Source organism: Phyllostomus discolor, chromosome 4 (assembly GCF_004126475.2).
Source record: "Phyllostomus discolor isolate MPI-MPIP mPhyDis1 chromosome 4, mPhyDis1.pri.v3, whole genome shotgun sequence".
Classification (NCBI taxonomy): domain Eukaryota; kingdom Metazoa; phylum Chordata; class Mammalia; order Chiroptera; family Phyllostomidae; genus Phyllostomus; species Phyllostomus discolor.
This window is the reverse complement of record NC_040906.2, coordinates 137,549,596-137,573,187: the sequence shown is the minus strand read 5'-3', so window position 1 is coordinate 137,573,187 and position 23,592 is coordinate 137,549,596. Positions and strand designations below refer to the sequence as shown.

The window sequence follows — 23,592 nt, the reverse complement described above, 5'->3', positions numbered from 1 at the left end:
GCTTATCATTTTAAATTCCCAATATTAATACAGGGGAGTTTCAGTTGTACCAAGTCTTGGTCACTACTTGTTATTTTCCTGTCTTTTTAATTTTAGCCATTCTAGTGGGTGTGAAAAGTACATAATTTTGGTTTTGATCTGCATTTCCCTAATAACTAAAGATGTTGCACATCTTTTCATGTGCTTTTGACTTTTGTTTCTTTTCTTTGGTAAAGTGTCTGTTCAAATATTTTATACATTATGGGAAGTTTGCCATGTTCTTAATTTAGTTATTCTTGATACATATATTTTATTAAAAATGTGTTTTACATTTTTTCCTCCAAATCTATGATTTGGACTCATTTTCTTAACACCATCTTTCAAAGAACAGAGATTAATTTTGATAAAATCCCATTTATCAACTTTTTCTGTTTTATGCTTTTGTGTCCACTTAAAGAATTCTTTGCCTAATAAAAAGTACAAATATTTTCACCTATGTTTTATATAGGAGACTGTTCTGTGTGGCATGGGCCCAGCTCCCACTCAGAAAGGCCACACAGGACCCACGCCTACAGATAGATTCTCCTATGGGGCATCAGGCCTGCATTGTACCTAGGCCACTTTGAGACTTGCTTTTCGCTAAAAATCCCTCACCCTGAATGGAGGCAGGAAACATTTACTGCATATCTTTAAAGTAATTTCCTAAAATCTATGCTAAACCTTCCAAGGAAGAGTATAACCAGTTCAACCACTTTTCCCTTTACATTTGCAAATATCCTTCTGTTTTGATATAATTAACAACATCCTCTCCTTTGTTTTCTATAAAAGGTAACCACCTAAAGCAAACCTGTGCATAGTAAATGAGGAGCATCCTCCATGTGATGTGCCCAGAAAAGCAATAAAAGCTTGTCAAGGCAAGGTTCAGGGCACTCTCCTCTTGAGAGAGTGGCCCTGCCATCCCTTTTCCTCCACAGGACTCGATAGTCCATGTGAATCTGTCTTGTCTCAGCGACAACACCGCAGACACTGCTCGCCAATGACCACATCAGTTTTATGCTAGTATTTTCCTAGTTGTAACTCTTATTCTCAGGTATATGATGTATTTTAAGTTAATTTTGGTATATGGTGTGAGGTAAAGATTCAAATTATTTTCTATTTTCATATGAATATCCAAATGTTTCAGAACCAGCTGTCGTTTACCACTGAATTACTTTGGCAACTTTTAAAAGTTTTCTAGACTTATTTAATGCAAAACCTATTTATTTTTGAGCATTAATCATTATGTCTTATAAACAGAGTCTACATTTTGTGGTAAGTGCTTCTATAAAAGATTATTTACTAATACATTTAAGTATTAATTACATGTTGTTATCTGAAAAAAAAAAAACGGGAAAAGCAACAGTATATGTACATATCTGGAGTGTTATGTACCAAAATATACACATAGGGGTTATAGGGTTTTGATTATATTATGGGTTATTTTACTTCTCTTTCATATGTTTAATTGGTATTTCTTTTTAAAATGTACATATAAACTATAATATAAATTTTGAAATTTTTTTCATTGAAATCTGATTTATGGTTTCTGAAACTTACATCTTTATTTAAGCTTAATTAGCAGGAATAATCACATCAGTAAATAGCATTGAGGTGTAGTAATCAGATAGAAAAGGGAAAATTTCTAGTTAATAATATCCTATCATTTTCTAAAAGCAATGTCAGGTTATATTTGACAAGTTCATTGTTAAATTGAATGCTTTCAAAGGAACAGAGAATTTTAGATTTAAGCCAAACGTTTTCAACAGAACATACCCTTAAAAAAAAGATGTATGACTTAGACATAAACCTCTATTGTGCAACCACACCCAATTTCAATGTTGATCAATTTGTATGTTGACATTCATTCACACTCACAGGTCATCAGGAACTTTTTCCAAGTGTCTTATAGTGCGTGCAAAACATCAAGGGACAACAGTTTAATTTTTTAACTGAATTTTTCTAGATTTTAAGGTAGAAAGATAAAAATGACAACTGTTCACACTTCCATGTTTTATTACTTCCCTTTCTCTCTCTTCTTTTGTAAGGGTGATTGTTTTGGCAGAGCGGAACTTGCCCTTTCAGGAATTTCTTATTTGCATTCCCAGTATCAGTGATGCAAGATGATCTTGCGTGTGCGTGTGTTCTCCGACTGTGGCATTACACGCCACAGATTCTGAGATAAATTGAAACATGGCAAAAATTATAATTAGTACCAAGTGGGTGTAGTGTAAAAGCTAAAGAAGCAAAGTAGAAAAGTTGAAATTCATTTTCGTATTAAATTCAGGTGTCGTCTGCATTTTACTTGTGGGTGATTTCTGATCGTTAGAACAATGAGTTACCCCCAAATTTTCCAGATGAGTAACAACGCTATATAAAACACTCTTGTGCTTCCTCTGTATGTTGCATTTTTTTTCCCTCAATTGAGGTTGACTTGCTGTGTTTATAGTTGACAAATAAATAACAATCTAATAAAACCTATCTCGAAGATCATTTCTAATGGAGTTGCCTTTCCGTTTCACATTATAAAAGTTCTTAACATGCAGAACAGAGTACAATAATCAAATACAGGTTCAAAGAATTTCTCCAAATGGTATGGGAGTAAAATATAAAACAATAACCTCAAAAACTTGATTGAAAGAGTATGCTGTGAGATTAGTAAGTAAAAGAAGCCATATTCAAAACACTGAAAAGAAATAGTTTTAACAATTAAAAATCACCTGCAAGACAAGCTTCAGACAACACCTGAATTGGATATGAAACATAATTTCAAATAAACTATTTTCCTTCTTTAGCTGTTACATGAGACCCACTTGGAGAAATCTGAGAAATTCTCTGAACCCATTTTAAGTATATTTCTATGTTCTGAATGCTAAGCACCAGCAGTCCCCAACCTTTTTGGCACCAGGAACCAGTTTCATGGAATACAATTTTTCTTTTTCTTTTTTTAATGTTTGTGTAAAGCCTTTTATTTAAGCTTAGTTCGATGGTAGAATATACAATTGAGAATGGACTGGAAGTTAAAATTCTAGTTAGTTCTACATGTGAGAATGTTAACAGAGAGACAAAGGTATTGGCGGTGTCACTTTTCATTGAAAGCTTTAGGAGACAGATAAAATTAGCTACTGCCTTACACTTTGGGGACTGTTATTTCTATTTATGTCACCAGAACTGCAGTTATACATAAGCATATGATTCAGTTGGCTTTGAATTAATATTGGGAAGAATATCATGATCAAAACAAACAACAAGTTTTGCATCGATAATTGTTCAAGTTTGTTCTAATGTTTTTCTATACTTGTGTGTTAAAGTTATTAGCTGTAGCGTAGTGAGAAGTGGAGAAATCAACATCTCTTTTGAAATAAGATAGGTTTAACTTTGTCATTAAGTATGGTGTTGTAAACCTAGGAAGACAATTTTTCCACAGACTTGGTTGGAGGTGGGGACACAGAAAGCGGAGCTCAGGAGGTAATGCAGAGGGAGTCCCACACAGGGGAAAGTGAGGGGCTGGGACCCCTGCTAAGGACCTTTATAGTATGAAAGGAAGAGACAGCTCCATTAGAAGCATTCTTTGAGATAGATTATATTAGATTGTTATTTATTTGTAATCCCTAAACATATCATGTTAACCTCAATTAAGGAAATTAAAATATGCAACATATAGAGGAGACACAAAGGTGTTTCATATAGCATTGTTAATATTTGGGAAAACTGGAGACAACTTAAGTGTCTATTGATAAAAAATGTTGAAATGAACTATAACACACCTATACAGTGACAAACTTTCCAGATGTTAAATATAATATGGTACAAGAATATTGATTGACATAAAATACACCATATATACTTTTAAGACTTAACTATATGTGGATGGTGAGTTTAGGAGTAACAATTTTTTTCTCTTATTCATCTAGAGTTTTAAAACGTTTTTTGTATGTAACATTAGTAGGAACTCATCAGAATATTAAGGCACAGCTACTAAATGATACTTCTGTGAAAATAAATTCACAGTCTTTCTCCATAAGAGGGCTGCTTCTGACTGGCAGGATTTCTCATCTAAGCTACTGGTTATGTGTAGGGAAGACTAACCAACATTAGCCTCTTTCTCCCAGGTGAAGACTACAGCTTCATACTGTATCTGATCTGGACTGACAGAGTGAGAGTTTAGTAAATTTTTGATAAAACTAATGACAATATTATATGTGCTATTGTCTTAGCACATGCTCTTTTAGAAAGGATGTTTTTATGATACCTAGAAACATTGTAACTATGGGAAAACAAAATACAATGCAAAGTAACACCTGACAATTTGAGCTACAAGTGCTATAAAAGACTTTCTTATTGTGGGGCAGGTAGAATAACAGTGTAGTTGAGTTGGACTTTGAGGTAAGGTAAGTCTTGGTGTGAAGCCTTGCTCTGCTATTTATACATTTTGTTTGCAAGAGCCCAGTTTCCTCATCTGTTAAATTAAAATGATAAAAGGAGCTTCCCTACAGGATTGTGTTTAAGATTAAAGGGTGACAAACAAGGAAGATGTGTGTTTGGTGCTTGCATAGCACTCTGTGTATATACTTAGCAAGCAATAAAAATACCTAAATTCTAGGAATTCACACTCCCTTCAAACTCATGCATAGGCTCTAGTCAATTTTGGCCCCTGAATGCTTCGGTGTGGAGAAGGGGAACAAGCCCGCAGGGAGTGGAGCCATGTCATATGAGACAGGAAAAATTAATAATAGTAATGATATAACTTAAAGTACATTAGTAAAACAGACATCACACACATATCAGTAAAGCCTGAAGCATAAAGTTGATATATCATCTCACAAAAAGAAGAGCTGAATCTTATTCCTCTGATTTTAAATAAACATTCTTCCATTTTAAGTCATCGAGAAAAAAACTATTATTTTTGCTATTATTTGGAATATATACCCAAACAGCTTTATAGGATTTCACATTATACTCTCTTATTAAGTCAGATGCATTTTCAAAATCTCTCTGAATTGCCCAAAAATGAATAAAAATCTAGGAAGACTTGTTGGCACCAGTACTTAAAAAAAGAAATGAACATGCATGAAAAGTGTGTGTGTGTGAATGGTGGCATACACATGCCTGAGCACAAGGTTAGTCCAGTATGTCTGGGAAAGTATTGAAACAGGTTAGTAAGAGCTAGGAAAATTCCTGGGCAAGTGAAATGGGGAAACTGAGGCAGCTGAACAAACTGGCCAAGCAATTCGCAGACATACAGAAGGCCACCAGGGTGGAAAGCCACAGGTGCCTAGCAACAGGCAAAACTAGTGCTGGATCTCACCCCCAGGGTGGCCTCTCTTCCCCTGACATATCACTGGCCATGTAGTTCAGACCTCCTGATGCTGACCAATCAATCAGTGGAGACCACAACCCTGAAAGGACACACCTGGAAAAGCTGATGAATATTCTATTGAGGTCTCTCGTTAGACCTCCCCTAAAATCTCCACCTTTGGAAAGAAGATAAAACCCCTCAACACAAAGGAGCCAGTGTACACCCTCCTTGGAGCATGACCACTCGAATCTCCTTCTAGAGTGAATTTTCTTTCTCCTAAACTCTCAGGGTCCCCACAAGACTGGCAACCAGGGGAGCACTGGGCAGCAGCAGCTTGGCCCCAGCTGACCCTGACCCTGTCCCCAAGGCTCTCTTTCGTTTGACTCTCCAGTGAGGTGACAGCAGCCCTGCACTGGCTCCCGTCTTTCTTATACTGTTTCTAGAGAGCCCAGGCAGCCCCGCCTAGCCTCTCTTGTGTTGCTGCTCTACTCTAGGCCTTCTAAATTGTAATTCAAGAAAATCTCTACCTTGACTCCAGGAGTCAGTCTCAGGGCTTAGTACTTCCAACCTGCAAAATACAAGTGCTGGCCTGGATGCTAGGGATGGCAATCTAAACAAGCATTTCTAAACATCCCGCTATTGTCAGGTTGCCCAGAAAAGCCTGTGACTATTATTTGTTAAGCCTTGTTATTGCTCTCATGTAGCTCCAGGCAACAGATGGTGGGAAACAGTGACTGGACACCAGGGTCTATCTTTTCCAGTCTCCCAATAGAATAACCATGTGAATGAAAAAATGAGGCATAAAAAATACAATTTAGAAAACTGTAGAGACAACCTAGTTCTACTTTTCATTTTGCAGAGGAAAAAACTAAAATTTACAGTTAGTAATCACTTTCTATTCCATGTCATAGAGCCTGTTAGAAGACAATCCAAAAATACTATTTTGTAATATTCCTTGGGTTAGCATTAAAAGCTATGCGCTATGAGCAATGATAATCTGCAGTCTCTGTGAGTATAAAATTAACAATTCTGTATTATATTCTTTGGTTATGCAAAAAAGAGTGAAGATAACTTTAGGGGAAGTGTGGTGGTAATTTTATGATATAATATTTCTTTCCCCTTCCTTATTAGTGGGTTCATTAAGCTTGCCAACCAAAGAATGCCTGATTAGTTATATCAGTGTGTTAAAGAACTGTAAATGCTTTGAACTACTATACTTATATTAAACACATCTAGTTGACACAAAATACTCGTACATTGGGTTAAAACTTTATTTGGCTTATTAAAATTAATCATGTTCTGCTGGTAAAATGCAAACTAATTACTGCCCAAATCACATAAACAGATAGAGCGTCTGCTACAAAGTTATAGTGCTCTAAACTCCTTTAGATGCTAGATCACACAGAGTCCTCGTGCCTGGGAGGCAGGGACACTTTGGGGGCACTTAGTGAAAGGATCTTTTTCCAAGAGGTCAGGAAGTGTTACAAGATTTTAACAATATGGCTCACTTGCAAATGAAGCCATCAGCTCTACCTGAATACCAAGATTATTTGAGTCCCACTAAAACGTCAATATACTTGACAATGTACATGATCTACACATTTGCAGTTTCTTCATGCTGTCAAAATGAATGTCAGGTAGTAAGGAAGATCCCATTTAGAAAAAAAATGACACTTTCTCTCTGAATCTGTAAGAGTATGAGAAATGTGCTTCATATTTCTTGTTTCTCATTGCTGAAAAATATGTAGAAGTCATTAATTTCTATATGACTGATCCTGCTAATAGTATGTTTACAACAGACAATCAAAATAGGTATGTTGCTAACACACATCGATACTTCTAAAAAATATTGGTATTTCTTCTTACTGGAAAGCATTTCATGAATGGAGTTTCCGGGGAAGAAATGATTTTTTCTGAAGAAAGACCTTTCCTAAACTACATTGGAACTGTTAGAAAGAGTCAAATTAAGTTTATTTGCATTTTGAATTCCCAGTGAAATGCTATGCCAAATTCTTTTCAAATATCACTTCTAATTAACGGAAACCATTATTTCAAATGATAACATAAACATATACTAGAAAACACCTATGAAAAAGACACTCTAAAACAATCACTGCATACAAATTCTCTTACAACCCATCCAACTCCAGGCAACAGGGCAAAACCTCACTGTGGTAACAAAGGCATCCCAACACAAGCGATGGCAGGGCTCTCTCCATCCCTTTGCAGGGGATTCCTGCAAAACCCAGAACAGCAAGAGAGGCCCTCATGATTTACAGTGCACGTGAGCCACAAACACTGTTCGTCCTGGCACAAATATGCCAGTGGACTCCCTCTTAGCACCACCGCTTTTCCACCCAACTGTTGATTTACCATACACCTGACCTTGATTCTTTCCCCTTTCACATCCCTGATTAATAAATGTCTAAGTACACACTTATTTTAAATCCCCATTTTTCCTATTTCAGCATGAGCTTGTGAATGTTTGAACTTCTAAATTTAAGGTGTTTAAGCCTTATCATGTCCTTAAAGTGACTTGGGCATTTGAAAATATTCTTCCTTATCTTTAAACATTACACTCAATTCTGAAGAACGGTTTTCCTAAAGGTTTTGAATGCTGTCTTTTTTATGGTTCTGAGTTGACAATGTTTACAAATGACCACAGCTTATCAAAAGCCTATTTGAAAAAGAGACTATTCATTTTTAGAAATATCCTTGTAATGCCATTGTGGTTAATGTATTGAGGTTTTCATATCTCTGTTGTTTGACCTTCCTCACTGAAGAATTCCATACTGTCTTTTTGGAAATTGGGAGGGTAGAAATTAATATTTATTTGTTTGTTTGTTCAACAGAGAACTGACTCAAAACTTATTCTCTCCACGTCCCAGAAGAGGCTGGAATCATGTTGGTCACATCAATAACAGAAGCTCTTCTATTATGCAAGTCAGAGTGCCCAGATTTCCTGAAATGAGCAGTCCTAGGTACAGTTCAGACTTTTCTGCAATGTGATGCTGCATGCTACAGGTAACTAGCTGGTGATGTGGCTCCAATCAAATACTGAAACAGTTTCATTTTCTATGAGGCAATTTAGGTCTCTCAAATCAACCAACAGCAGAAATGCCAAGGATGAAATGGTTTCCTCTCTAAGAAAATAAGAACATAAAAAGGCCTACTATTGAACTGCCGAAGCATTGCCTCAAAAGTCAAATGATCGTGCAGGTTTTGTTGATAGTCTAAAAAAACCCGATTTCTGCTCTAATTTACCTGTAACTCTTTGGGTTCATTTCCGGAAACTCTTCACAGAATAACAAATTGAAAGGCTGTGCTTAGAACACCAAATGCCCTGGATTACGTTTCTCATTATGAGAATACCAAAGTGTTTTTAGAATACCCAACTCTTTTTTTATGCCTGCCTATACACACCCCCAAATGCCACCAAATCCTGACAGTCACTTCCTTCTCCCATTGCCACCTGCTCCCTGAACACCCACCCACGGAGCTGCTAAAATCCTCCTGTCACTTCAACCACATGCCAACACAGAAGGCTGCCTGCCTCCCCCCACCTCCTAACCTCCAAACTGCCGCTGGAATGGGAAACAAATATGCATAACTCAGATCACATAGGGGCTTATATTGGCAAAGAGTTGTGGGCCAGATAGCTGCAAAGTACTTCATCATCTTAATATGCCAGTTTACATGAATCACAGTTGTTGTTTCTGGTCTGTATGTGATACCTCTTCTGAGACACCGGTTGCTAGGAGAAAGTTCAGGTTAAGATATATTTATTGATCTAAAAGCAGACACAGAGGTTATACCAGTCTCCTACCCCATTAGAAATTCCCATGTTGGACATTTCAATTTCTAGCTTGAGAAAAGCTTTGTATATGAGTGACAATTTTAGATGGTTTCAGTATGTTTGAATCTATATGACACAATCCTTTTTAAAGCCTATATCTTGGTATTACCATACTCATTTACCTGCTTACCTATTTATTTACCTACAAATAAACAACTATTTACCTACTCTATACCTTGCACTGTGCTAGGCACAGTGGGTATAGAGTGTTAAAGATGTGGCCACTGCTGATATGAAAATTATAATTTGCTCTGATGCCCAATTATCAGGTGGTAACATTCTGCAACATTTTATTGGACTTCTTTCAGTGCCAGACCTACAGAACTGAGACTAGAACTAGATCTGATCATCTTGTAGGTTCTAATACAATTTTCAAACAGAGGACAGCAATTCAATAACTATACCTAGTTGTCTTTGTATTTCTGATAACTAGCATAGATTGTAGTCCTCAATTCATGTTTCGCCAATGAATGGATGCATGGATACATTCAGGAATGCATAAATGAACATACACACAGATATGTGAAACAATGAACTGGTAGGATTTTCCACAGAAGACATGCTTGACATCATTGTACACCAAGAAACTTCTGTCTTTCTCTATTATTCCATTTGATTCCTCTTTATCAACAACTTTTGAAAAAGTAAGGAAATTCTGAACTTCTGGTCAAGATGGAGGCACAGGCAAACATGGCTCACCTGTTTGCACAACCACAGCAACAATTACAACTAAATTACAGAATGACTATCACACCGAATCAACAACAACAAAAAAACTGAGCTGTATGAAAGTCTGACAACCAAGGTATTAAAGAAGTTACATTCATCCAAACAGGTAGGAAGGGTGGAGATAGGAGACACAGAGATTCACAGATGTGAAACATGCTGGTCCCACACCCACATCTGGTAGATAAAAATCAGTAGAGATATCCCAGGAATGAAGGGTCCCAACCCACACCAGACCACCCATTCCAGGATTCCAGTACCAGGGAGGTAAGTTCCCATAACTTCTAGTTGTAAAAAACAGTGGGGGTTGGGGCAGTGGAAGAAACTGCTGGATTCTCAAGCATCTCCTCTTAAAGGGCCCACAACAGTCTTAGGACTTAAACATAATCACTCCCTCTGGGTTCCATCACCAGAACAGCAGCTGGAAGGACACCAGTGGCATACAGGAAGAAACTGAAGTGTCTGGCATGAGGGCAATTTCCAAGGGACAGCTTCCTCTCAGAGAAAACTCCAGAGGCCAGACAGCAGCCATTGTCCCTTTTCTGAGTCCTCCCCCATGCAAAGCCACAGAGTGGTGAGACCATATTTGAGACTCCATCAACCTGGTTCAAACAGGTTGCCTCACCTTGGTGATTAAGGCTCCACCCTATCCAACTTACAGGTACACTTTTCTATAATAGCTCACCCTACTAAGACGGAGACAAAGCAGCTCTACCTAATACACAGAAACAAACACAGGAAGGCTGCCAAAATGAGGAGACAAAGAAATATGATGCAAATGAAAGAACACACCAAAACCCTAGAAAAAGAACTAAGCAAAATGGAGATAAATAATCTATCAGATGCACAGTTCAAAACACTGGTTATTAGAATGCTCAAGGAACTCACTGGGTATTTCAACTGTATAAAAAAAGACCCAGGCAGAAATGAAATTTACACTAAGTGAAATGAAGAAAACTTTACAGGGAATCAACAGTGGAGTAGATGAAGCCAAGAATCAAATCAATGATTTGCGATATAAGGAAGAAAAAAAATCAATTAGAACAAGAAGAAAATAAATAATCTCAAAAAATGAGGATAGGCTACCAGTCAAGATGGAGGCATAGGTAGACATGCTTCACCTTCTTGCACAACCATAAGAAGGATCACAATTAACCTCAAAACAAAAAATACCCAGAACTGCCAGAAAATCAAACTATAGAGAAGTCCTACAACCAAGGATTTAAGAAGCCATATTAATCCAGACAGGCAGGAGGGGTAGAGGCACTGGGGTGGAGAGAACACAGTATGGCATTGGCAAGGGGGCAGCAGTGGCGGCTGGCTGAATGGGTGGTACCACACTCACATATGGTAGATAAAAATTGGATGGAATACCCGGGGAGCAAGTCATTCCAGTCCCAGTCAGACCGTACAGCCCAGGGCTCTAGCACTGGGAAAATAAAGCTTGCTAACTTCTGGCTATAAAAACCAGTGGGAGTTGGGGTGCCAGAAGAAACTGCCAGTCTCTCAGGAGAGTCTGTAGAAAGAGCCCTCATGGCCCTAGAATATATGCAAACCCATCCACTCTGGGAGCCACCACTGAGGCAACAGCTAGAAGGGTGCTAGCCACATATAGAAAGTAGGTGAAATGACTAGAAATGTGGCCAGTGCCAAGCAAGCCTCCAGGAGCCAGACAGTGCCACTGTCCCCTTTATGATCCTTCCCCCATATACTGAGCCACAGAGCAGTGAAGCAGGTTACCCACCCTGGAGATTACCTAAGGCCCCACCCCATAATATGGAACAGGTGTGCCAAGACAGGAAGTCAAAGCAGTTCTACCGAATATACAGAAACAAACACAGGGAGGCTGCCAAATTGAGGAGACAAAGAAATATGGCTCAAATGAAAGAACAGAACAAAACCCCCCAAAAAGAACTAAATGAAACTAAGCCAATCTATCAGATGCAGAGTTCAAAACACTGGTAATAAGGATGCTCAGAGAATTCACTAAGAATGACAAAAACATAAGAAAAGAAATGCAGGCTACATTAAGCGAAATAAAGGAAAGTCCACAGGGAACCAACAGTGAAGGGAACGAAACCAGGGTTCAAATCAATAATTTGGAACATAAGGAAGAAATAAACACTCAACTAGAACAGAATGAAGAAAAAAGAAATAAAAAAATGATAATCAACTAAGATGACTGTGGGAAATTTCCAAAAGTGCCAACAGCCGAATCATAGGGATTCCAGAAAGAGTAAAGGAAGAGCAAGAAATTGAAAACTTATTTGAAAAAATAATGAAGAAAACTTCTCTAATTTGGTGAAGGAAATAGACATACAAGTCCAGGAAGTACAGAGAGTCCCAAACAAGGTAGACACAAAGAGGAACACACCAAGACAACATCATAATTAAAATGCCAAAGGTTAAAGACAAAGAAATAATCTTAAAAGCAGCAAGAGAAAGGTAGAAAATCAACTACAAAGGAGTTCCCATAAGACTGTCAGCTGATTTCTCTAAAGAAACCTTACAGGCAAGAAGGGACTGGAAAGAAGTATTCAAAATTATGAAATGCAAGGACTTAACATGAAGATTACTCTATCCAGCAAAGTTATCATTTAGAACAGGAGGGCAGATAAAGTGCTTCCTAGACAAGGTAAAGCTAAAAGAGTTCATCATCACCAAGTCCTTATTATATGAAATGTTAAGGGACTTATTCAAGAAAAAAAAAAGATCAAAACAATGAACATTAAAATAGCAACAAACTCACAACTATCAACACCTGAACCTAAAAAACAAAAACAAAAACAAACTAAACAAACAACTAGAACAGGAGCATAATACAGATATGGAGATCATTTGGAGGGTTATCAGTGGTGAGGGGAAAGGCAGGGAGAAGGGGAAAAGGTACAGGGATTAAGAAGCATAATTGGTAGGTACAAAATAGATAGGGAGAGGCTAAGAATAGTATAGGAAATGGAGAAGCCTAAGAGCTTTCATATGCATAATCCATAGACATGAACTAAGGGGAGGGATTGCTGCAGGGAATGGGTGGTACCAGATAGAGGGGGAAAAGGGGAAAAATTGGGACAACTGTAACAGCATAATCAATAAAATATACTTTATTATATACACACGGAATCTCTAAAATGATTGCATAATCTCACAAATTTAAATACTAATTTCCTATTGTGGGCACATTTTTCTAATTAATCTTGGAAAGATGAAAAGAAAACATGGGCTGAATCTCAAATATATCACTGAAGGCAATAGGAAAGGAACTTGGATATTTATTTGCCTTTAGTTGGTAAAGTTGGAGGAAGGGGTCTATCCATTGCCTTTTTCAAATTTACAGCAATTACTTCGAAAACACTACATGTTATAACCTTAGACCTATCATAAAATCCCTAAAGATCTATAACTGAAAGCTTTTTATTGCATTCTTAATCATATTTACTCTGACAGATGTCAGGAAATTAACCTCACCAATTGTAGGCTATCTGATGTACTAACAATACCAGGGATGGTAACAACACTACTGTAGGTAACCCTTACCAGTGTCAGATATTGTTAAAAATTCTTTACATCTATTCTCATGTATTTCTTACCATTATTTTTGATTTAGCTATCATTTCCATAATTCCTTTTAACAGATAAAGATATTGAGGAACAGAGATGTTTCTTGGCTAAAGTAACAGAGCTAATTGGTGATGAGGCAAGGATCTAAACTAAGCAGTATGGATAATGGCTCTTAAACACTGGCAATGGAAGACTGGTAGAGTATAGTAACCAATTAGTGCTATTGGAAATTGTTAGTTATGGTTGATAACACTCAAACCAATACATTTAAAAAGGATATTGCATTCAATTAATTTCCTCCTTTTAATTACTTAACACTATTCATCTAACTGCTTTGTGGAAGACTAAGCATACACCCTCATATTTATATATCTCATAGCTAGGACCAAGAGCTGGAAGACTGTGGATCACTCTCAGCTTATTAAAATTTGTTAACTTATTAATATGTCAATTAACATCAACGCTGTGGCTCTGTTCATTGACTATAGTAAAATTATTTGAACTAAAAGATCTTTACTATTCCTTGAGCTCCAAATTCCCAATCTCTAGTCTCCTGGTATTTGCTCTGTTCTATGTAATAATGACTCAGATAATAAAAGAAAAATTTTACAGAGGGAGTTAAAAGAACTATTTTAAAATTTTGAGTAAGGAGCAGACATCTAGAAACCCATTCAAGGTAAAAGTCATCTCTGAGGGTCAACAAAGTTATTTCACAGTCACCCAGTCTGAGAAACACTGACTCAAAACACCCAAGTCTGTAGCAGGAAAATGCCCTTTAATTATGACTCATCCTGAAAAAGAGAAATTAATTCTTTATTACTAATAAATAGGGTTGCCAGATTTAACAAATACTAATCTTTATTACTAATAAATAGGGTTGTCAGATTGAACCCAGTTAAATTGCAATTTCATATAGACAATGAATAACTTTTTAGTATGTCTTATTGAGACATGAGTTTTAATATAAGTGTGTACTTCCTAAAATTTTTAGGCATGTAATAAAACCTAGGAACATGCTAACAAATTACTTACTATTTATCTGAAATTTAAATTAAACTGGGTACCTTTGTTTTATCTAGGAATTCTACTGATAAATGAATCACTCAATTGAGGTAAAAACACAAAACCAAAAGAAAATCATTAGAACTCATGAATCACTGAGTGAGCATGAGAAATGCTAGCCTGAGGTATCGTTTTATTTTTCTCGTTTCTCAGACATGTGTGCTTGCCCAATACCAAATTACCATTTATATAGAGAAAGACTAAATTGCATTTTGGGTTACTAAGCAAACATGCTACAGGCGGTAAAATCTTTTTAAAAATCTTTTTCTATAAATCAGACCTCACAAAGTTGCTGTTTTTTAATCCCTGAAGGGTTTTTCTTTAATGATTAGAATACTAGTAAAGAGGAAGAGTACATGAAAAACAAAAGCAAGAGAATCTGGTTATTTTTGAGGTAAGATACAATCCATGGAATTTCTCATTGAAAAGAGACATATGGTACAAAGTCCAAGATACCTAAGAATAGACTTTAATGACAGTTAGCAATCCAGATCATATAATTAGGCAATTTACATAAAACACTACCTGCCCGGGGTAAGGTAAGCAATAGGCAGGAGCTCATGTGGTGAAATAAGAGCCCAGTATACAGCAAAGTTCTGTACTGCCCACTGAAGTTAGCATTAAACACACAACTTCCAGGAGAACTTCAGTGTGGATGGTTAGTGAATGCAAGGTAACAAGGATCCACTGACAAAAAAATAATAATAATTTTTAAAAAGCTATGCATCTAAGGTGTACAAGAAAAAAAGCAACAGAAGCGGAAAAAAAAACAGCCTGGAAAAAGCAGGAGTCAGTTACCAAATAAACAGGATAGTCAGGCAAGCCTGGAATATTCTTTCCTTCACTTCCTGGAAAACGTCTACTTATCTCTTAGGACCCAAATCCTGTGTCTCTTCTCTGAAAATTTTGCCTTTTGACACCCCATCTGTACAAATCCCTATAGACTGGTCAATTGTTTCTTCTTTAGGAACTCCATACTGCTTTTTATGTACCCTACAATAGTCCCATGTAGCTAGTGTCTTACTAGTTAGACCTGGGAATCTACATGTCTGTTTTCCTCTAGAAAGCAAAGATAGTTTTGTGAATAGGAACTGTACCACTCATAACCATATCCAAGACCCCTCTGAATGAACACATGAGAACATAAGTCGTCGTGTGAGATAGAGAAATAACCAGAGACATAGACCATAGATACACATTTGATACACAAGGTGTTTCATCCAGATTCTACTTTGTCACTTTATATTATGATTTACACATTTTATTCTTAAAGATTCTAAGTTCCTTCTTAAAAAGTTGGGGAGAAATACAATTATGTATTTCTGTTTACAGAGAACTTATACAAATAAAACTTCCCTTAAACAAACCCTCATGAATAAATACAAAGCCATGATGCCCCAGGGGTATCCTGTCTTCCCTTCCAAGATTCCATTTCCAGCTAAAATGAGAGTCCAGTGCTCCAGGACAGTCAGGCTCCAAACCCTAGATGCTAATACTATAGAGAGAGCTCTAAGAAGCTAGAGTCTATGGGAGGAATCTGAACATTCAACATACGGAACAACTGAGGAAATCATGAATATGTTATAAAGTGCTTCTCACTGATAAAGAATAAGGTCTATGCTTTACTTTTAGTCCTCCCATACAGTCTATTCTTTCTCTTTAATTCAGAATGATCTGTTGTTTTTAAGGCCAGAAATACCCTAGCACATATTCCATGCACACACACCTCCATGTGAGCATACACCCTGCACCAGACATCTCCCTCCTTCTCTCTCTTAACTGTACACCTTTGCTTGCTCTCTGCATCGTTCTCTACACTTCAGATTTTTCCCCAATTCCTCTCCAGTACAAATGCACTATTGGTCCAACAGGAACCTTTACAAGGGACTTCCTTCAGTATATCCACCATTGTTTTCTCTTAAAGCCAACATTGAGGCTATACTATCAAACATTTGCTTATGCATTCTAATTAATCATATACATGCTTACTTCTTTCCATTTCTACTGTCACAATTTCAAAGGCAAAGGCTTTTTCTTCTGCTCTGCTTTCTCTCTCTCTCTTAGTAACAGATTATGTTGCTGTATATCTAAAAAATGCTCAAGTAATAAGCATTTGAGTAATAAATGACTGAATTGAAATGAATAGATATTAAAGATTAAGGATTTCACCACAAATGTGTCATATTGACATTCAAAGCAGATTTCCCCTTTGTCTAGCAATAACCACCATATACTTCAAAAACCAGACCATGCTGTAGATTTATTTTTATTGCTCCTTGAATACTTACCCATATGAAGCTTGTGCCTATCTAATTATTTCCTCCTAGGTTTTAGTTTACATCAATTCAATAGAATCAGAATTTTGTAATTACTTTTCCATATTGAGGAACATCTTCTATATTTTTAGTCCAAGTTACAAGAATAACACTTGCTTATTTAGACTCACTGGCAAATTATACTTTTGCATGTACATAAACTGCTATTCTCAGACATAAATGAAAATAATTTGTTGGATAGATAAGTTGGAGGGTAAAGAATGGGGAATGGTCTCTGAGAGAGTATCATTTAATCATTTACATACTGCTAAAGATATAGAGGAAGTGGTAGAACTAAAATTCCTGCACTTCTACCAGACAGAACATTGGAGGTGATATCTCTTCTTTTAGCACTTCTTTTAATGCATCCTCAAGCTGTCTTCTTCTAGTCTGTTCTTACTACTCTTTATGGCCATCTGTGTAATCTCTGCTCACGTGGGAGTGATCACGAGTAACCTAAAGGTTTGCAAGGAAACATTCTGTGGTCACAAGATACAAAGTTCCTAAAATTATCAGGCCATGCATTGTTATTATTTTATTTATCTGTTTTTATTCCAACAAGATCTCAAAGCTTTCATATAAGACTAGTTAGAATGAGATAGATAAATAATAGAACCAAAGTTGAAAATCAACAGAAAGTATATTTAAACTGTTTCTGTGCTTTTTATTTTGTATGCATGCCTCTTTCTCAGCAACAGAACAGTTAGAGGCAATTTTGAACTAAATTTCCTTTCTGTGATCTGTGATCTACTTGGTGAAATAGTAATGGAAACAGGTGAGCAACTGAAAGTAACACCTCTTTAATTTTGCTTTTCTAGTTATATGATGTATCATGTTTAAACAGATCATATGTATTTTGGATTCAACGGCCTGTTCACATTATCTAAGATGTTAAGAAAAATGAATAAGCCATATTGTAGAAAGGATGGTAAAACATCTAAAAATTACAGCAAAAATATGGAAAATGTCATTACAATCGAAAATATTTATATAACAATTATAATTTATACTTTTTCCATTACTCTTTGATATATCACTTTTATTTTTTTCACAAATAGGCCTTTTTATTTGCCAACATTAAGTGTCTTAATTTAAACAGATTCTTGGACTGAGTCTCATATCCATCAGCTTATTCAACTTTAGCACCTGTCTCATCCCCAGTAGCTTTTCAAGAACTGCTACCTTACCATGAAGCTCCATGAGTTTTCCCAATTCAAATTTGGGCTTCTTCAGCATTTTGACTTTTCTAACAAAGGCATCATGAAGTAGATAAACAGGTTGGCAAGCCTTTTCTGTCTTTCCCAATGCTATTTGGGATCAATTTATTGACCACTTCTTTCAAGTCATTTGTCTGCACCTCTCAGGTCATGATTTCCATCATTTTCTTCCGGATTTGGTGGACCTGTTGAGGCTGAGCATAAGAGGTCTTCCAAATCTGATTGTTGCATTTTTTTAGTAAAACCAACACAAACCAACACAGAATAAATGAAGCAAATACCCATCGGTAGTTTTGACATTGACACAAGCTTTGATCATGGTCTGCCATTTTTTGACCATGGAGCACATTTTGTCACGGGTAAGATCCACACCATGGAAATTAGTCAGGTAGTTTTTTCCCTGAACATCCTCAGTAATTAGCTTGAATTTTGTAAATGCAACTTCATCATTTTGCAGATCAGCTAGGCTCACTTCAAATACATGGCCCTTCAGACCATCTGATGTGATTTTGATTCCTTGAGTTCTCGTGACTAGTGTTTTTCCAATATTTCTTATGTTGAAGGGCCATGTTGAAGCTGGTGCTTTCACATCATACCAATCTTCCTTAGAAATGGGTCAACCACTTTCTTCTTTGCTCCCTTTTTGCCACCTTTCATCAGGCGCTTGTTCTTGCCCACCACCATGGTGCTGCTCAGAGAGCCAAAAGGTGATACATTACTTTTAAATATCCATATGCTAATGTTATAGAAATTTTTATCATAATTTCAGCAGAACACACTTGTAAATTTTAAATTTTACAAAGTCTTTTGGGGCCAAGTGAAATCATTTTAATATCTAACTCCATTCTCAATTTTCTTCAAAACCACTATTGTGTGTTTCTGAATATAAGTAAGCTGGTCTAGATTTGGTTCAGCTGGTTCTAATAGAGGAATGGGCTCATCCATGTGAATAATACATGGATGTTTATTGAATCTCTACTTTTACACAGGCTACTCTCTCAGAATCCAGATGTCCCTAAGGAGTCTATATGTTTGGTGAAAAAATAAGAATTTTGAGTATTTGTAATCTCTAATATATTTTAAGGAATATCCTATGTTAATATATTCAGATTCAACTAATATTACTGCTAGATATTCATGCTTTCATTTGTCTTGTTAAAAGGGTACTTGGCAAAATGTTGGGTTAACTCATCACCAGTGTGATAATGCAGAAGCTGAGAAAGGAAGCATTTCATTTTCATTGTGTTGAAAATGATACTGATTTTGGACAAGGCTCTCAGACATTACTCAGCTTCCATTGTTGGCCTAGATAGCAGATTATACAGATCCCCAAATTTTATGAAATTCTAAATCAAAATTTTATTTTCATCACTCTATTCACTCTATTTAGGTACAAATCTGTGCATAAGGATAGCAATCAAATAATTAAAAGGACTTTTTAAGTCAATATACTTAATAGCTTGAGAAACATCTGAATATCTACTTTTTATTAAATGTCTTTTTAGAAACATTACAGTAGAAATATTATGGTCAAGAAAGTAAGACTTGCACTGGGCTCCAAGTTTCTGTTCACTAAATTGATATTACGCTACCAGATAAGAACAAGTACTGGTGACTACTTGGCTGTGTTAAATAATCACTATACCTAACACATCCAGTAAGAATCCAGAATATGTTTTCCTACATTTTACAATAATTTGATAGCCTATTCAATTTGGTGTGTATCTGTTTGATTATTATACCTTTTCTTTCATCTGAATTCTAAAGAGAAGTAATTTTGCATGTTGCTCCAACTAAGCAAAAACAAATACATATGGAAATGAAAATGGCTGTCTCAGGTACACTTACTCTCTCAACAGCACAGCAAAAGATACAAATGAAGACCACTATTATTAATACTACCTTGAGCATCTGTGAAATAAGTATATTGTAATCCAAACTGTGCAAAGTAAATCTGATAATCATTGAGTTTCTAAAATCTTCTCTACTTCCATAAAAAAATCACAAAAAAATTAAAGGAGTTGTTATTGGATTAGAGCACAGGATATAGTCTCATGTGATAACTTAATGATGGTAAGAGGTCATCAACAAAAAAAGTTGAGACCAAGGACATTTCTTATCAATGAAGAGGTTGGCAAGTGTAAATTCCTAAGTACAGAATGATATTTTTAGTTCATTTCTAAGAATTTGATAGGGAGATAGAACTGCATCTATGAAAACAAAAGGATATTTACATTAGCTTATTACCAGGGAAAAGTAAAGCTGTTTGAATTGTATTATTTACATCCTCTGAGGGCATACCCACGTGCTTCCTGTGATATGTGTTATATTAATCTTTAAAAGTTTTTGTGGTAGACATGTGGTCAAATTTATCATTTTATGTAGCTTACCCTCACGGTTGCCCCTTCAGTGAGGCAGAGGTTGTCTGCTTCAGTCACAGGACCGTATGACCTATTTGGCAATTTAAATCTTCCAAGCTAATGAACCACAAAGTCTCCTGGGCCCAGATTCTGGTTTCATCCACTTCTGATATAAAGCAGATTTTGTGTGGTAGTCAATAAACCAGAAGAATGCTAATTTGGTCTTAGAATGCTTATAAAAATAAGAGGTCACTTTTTACAATAAAGCAATCTGCCTTTCCAAATAGATTGGTCAAAATTAATAAATTAATATATTTATAATCATTCATGCTTGCATGTATAAATGATTAAAATGCAGTAATGTATTGTTTTCCATTTCCCATCAAATTTAGAGCTTAAACTGCAGAAGATAGATGGGAATTATTTTATTATTTCATTTCCCATATTCCAAATTTTCTAAACAAACACATTTTACTGGAACTGGAAAAACAAACATTTTGGGAAAGTCAAATAATTTAGAAATGACTTCTACCCTCAAAAGCCTTAGAGATCCTTTTGGGAGGTAAGACATGAACTCATAAAATGGTGATAAAAGTTAGTATGCAAAATATAGCATTACACACACAAACAACACACTATATAGTTTTGGGTGCGGTCGTGAGGGTGGGAATGGTCTTTCTGTTTATTAGATGAGATTTCATGTAGCAATTGTCATTTAAATTATTTCTGAGGAACAATTAAAAATCTAGTAAATTTCTCAGCAAGAAGACAAAAATTCACATACTATATTTTTTTGGACCATAAGATGCACATCCTGCCCCCCGACCCCTCCAAATTTGGGAGGAATAATGGTTGTTAATGCTGCTTTTGAGTTCTATTTACATTTACATTGGTGAAATATTATGTTATTTATGTTATTAAGTATTTTACCATATTTTTTGCTTCAAACAATTTTTTCCTACTCTAAAACCTAGGTGCATCTTATGATCCGAAAAATGCGGTATATTTCTATAGACATTTTCACATAATTCCTGAGTTTTGGGGACTTCCTGAAACCTATATGGGGCCTCACATGGGTAGATTATTCCTCTTAAAAAGAAAAGTGGAAAAGTATGTTAGAAACAGAATTTTGGAGAGCTTGTAATGCCAAGCTAAGGTATTTATACTTTGTTCATTTCTCAATGAAGAACCATAAATATTTTATAACAGGGGCCCTATCTGAGCATATCTGTGCTTTCAGACACAACACACTGTCTCTCTGTCCTGGGTAAGTGACAAAATACTGCTGTTTCTCCTGAGCAATGTGGTAGTCAGCCTCCAAGGTGATCACCAAGAATCTCCATCTCTGAGATCTGGGCCCAATGCAGTCCCTTTCCACATTGAGTCAGAGCTGGCCTGTATGACCAATAGAACACCAAGGAAGTGATGGTATATGATTTCCTTGACTAGGTCTTAAAAGCATTGTATTTTCTATTCTGATTTCTCAGATTGCTTGCTCCAGTGGAGGCTAGCTGCCACATTGTGAAGTCACTCAAGCAGCCCCATGGACAGATCCATCTGTAGAGGAACCAACTTTTTAGCATGCACTTGTCAGCTGTGTAAGTGGAGCCATGTTGGAAGTGGATCTTAAAGCCCTCATAAGCTTTAGTTGAATGTAGCACCAGCTAACACCTAACTTCAACCTCAGGAGAGAATCCACACCTGGGCTATCCCCACACTGCTGCTCCTCTGTTATACAAATGACCTACTTACATACTGCCCTCACATTCCAGACCTATAGAAGCCATCAAGGGTAATAAATGTTTATAGCTGTTTCAAGTCCCTATATTTTGGGTACTTTATATGAGTGAAGGAACAGATAACTAATACAAAGGGGTCCTAGCCAGGGATCTTCTATCTAGTACAACTAACCTGGCAGTTCCACTAGATAGAAGATTATTTTAGAAAATGAGAGTAGGTATGTTTCTGTGTACAATATTGACAGACTAATGATATATGACAGATTACTAACATCACGTTTTGGTTAAAATATCATCTAAAGATATAGAAAAAATTAGTCAGAAATTATTCGTCCTACTTTAGAGAAGCAGCACACATAGGACATAGAGGTTAAGCTGTTTTTGAATTTCAACTCTGCCACCTCTTCGGGTAAGTCACTTCACCTCTTCACACGGGGAGTGAGTTACACAGCTACCATCATGCTGTATCTTTGAGGACAACCAAATTCAAAGGAGCAAGTATACATAACAGCCTCAGGTAAAGGTCAAAAGCATATAGTAAAAATGACAAAATATTTAAGAAACCTGGATTCAAATTTCATCTCTACCACTTATTATTTAGGTGACACTGAATAGTCCACTCTTTCAGAATTATTATGAGACTTAAGACAGTCTGAAGGAACAGTGCCCAACACACTGTTTGGCATAAAGCAGCCTTTGGAAGAATGTTATTTGACTTAAGTTACTTTACTTTTATTAAGTGGAAAGCTGTGGATGTACTCCACCATTAGGTGAAGATGATCTGCAGGCTGTTGAAAACTGAATAGACTTAAAAAAACATTTCTTTTTTAAAGGTAGTTAATTTCTTTTGTATTTTTCCATTACAATTTATCACCCTTATGCTCTCTTCCTCCCCCTTCCCCCCAACAATCATCATACTACTGTCCTGTCCATGTCTGTGAGTTCTTTTTCTTTTTTCCTCCATCCCTCCACCTGTCCCCCGCCCCGCCCAACAGCGCTGTCAGCCTGCCCTCTGTCTATGAATCTGTCTCTAGTTTGTTTGTTAGTTCAGTTAATGAACAAACTGAAACTAGGAAAATCCATTTCTAACTGGAGATACTGACAAAGCTGAAGTCACGGAATGAAAATACTATTAAAGTAACAAATACCATTTGAGTATCTTCAATATGTCTGGCATTTAATATTCATTATTTCATTTAATCTTCACAATAACCCCATGAGGTTAAGATTAGCATCTCTGCTTCATGAATGAGGAAATCAAGACTGAAAATCATGTGAAAATTGGAATAACACCAAGTCTTTTTATTGGACTCAAAATTAAGAACACATCTTACCAGAGAAAACTTCTAGAATAAAGGCAAAAAGAGAATTTGTAAAGAAATCATTGAAAGCAGAAGAAGCTGAAAATCATTACAATAAAGAAAAAGATGTCAAGAAGGAATAAA

The 23,592-nt window shown here is 36.3% G+C and overlaps 1 protein-coding gene and 1 long non-coding RNA gene across 29 annotated transcripts in view; one reads left to right on the top strand and one right to left on the bottom strand.

Moving 5' to 3' along the window:
• The window catches only part of RIMS1 (regulating synaptic membrane exocytosis 1), a 420,732-nt gene that overhangs the window by 275,250 nt on the left and 121,890 nt on the right, over window positions 1-23,592 (bottom strand). The gene's annotated exons all lie outside the window — the stretch shown is intronic.
• Window positions 875-21,690, top strand: LOC118500246. The gene is made up of 3 exons (XR_004902800.1): window positions 875-1,027; window positions 8,959-8,960; window positions 21,681-21,690. It is a non-coding gene; the product is annotated as an uncharacterized LOC118500246 (long non-coding RNA).